Here is a 433-nt window from a genome sequence, read left to right on the forward strand (position 1 = left end):
ATAATTGTCGACTTTATGGACTCTGTGGATGCAGATTCTATTCTTTGTTCTGGAATTGGCCTGAATACACCTGAAATCCTAAGAATTTGAGGTATAAACATATCTGATACTTATATGACATTTTCTCATTCCTTCCTTTTCTCAAACTCAGAACAAAAAATGACTGAACAAAAATGTTTTCAGTTACAATGTAAGATTGCACAGAAGCCATTGCTGTACAACCCAGCATGGGGCAGAACCTACCATCCCGTGGGAGTTAAGTGAGCTTCTCTTATCTGACGCTCATTCTCCCTAACTTCTGTGCTGCTTTGCATGCTGTTAACTATGACATCCATCCTGGGACCATTTGCTGGCGTCTCAGAGTACTGGCTGCCTTGGTTTTGCTCCAGTCTACCAGAGTCCTCTTTTTTTCACAGCATACAGCAGAGAGAGA

The sequence above is a fragment of the Trachemys scripta genome, chromosome 2, assembly GCF_013100865.1.
Source record: "Trachemys scripta elegans isolate TJP31775 chromosome 2, CAS_Tse_1.0, whole genome shotgun sequence".
Taxonomy (NCBI): Eukaryota; Metazoa; Chordata; order Testudines; family Emydidae; genus Trachemys; species Trachemys scripta.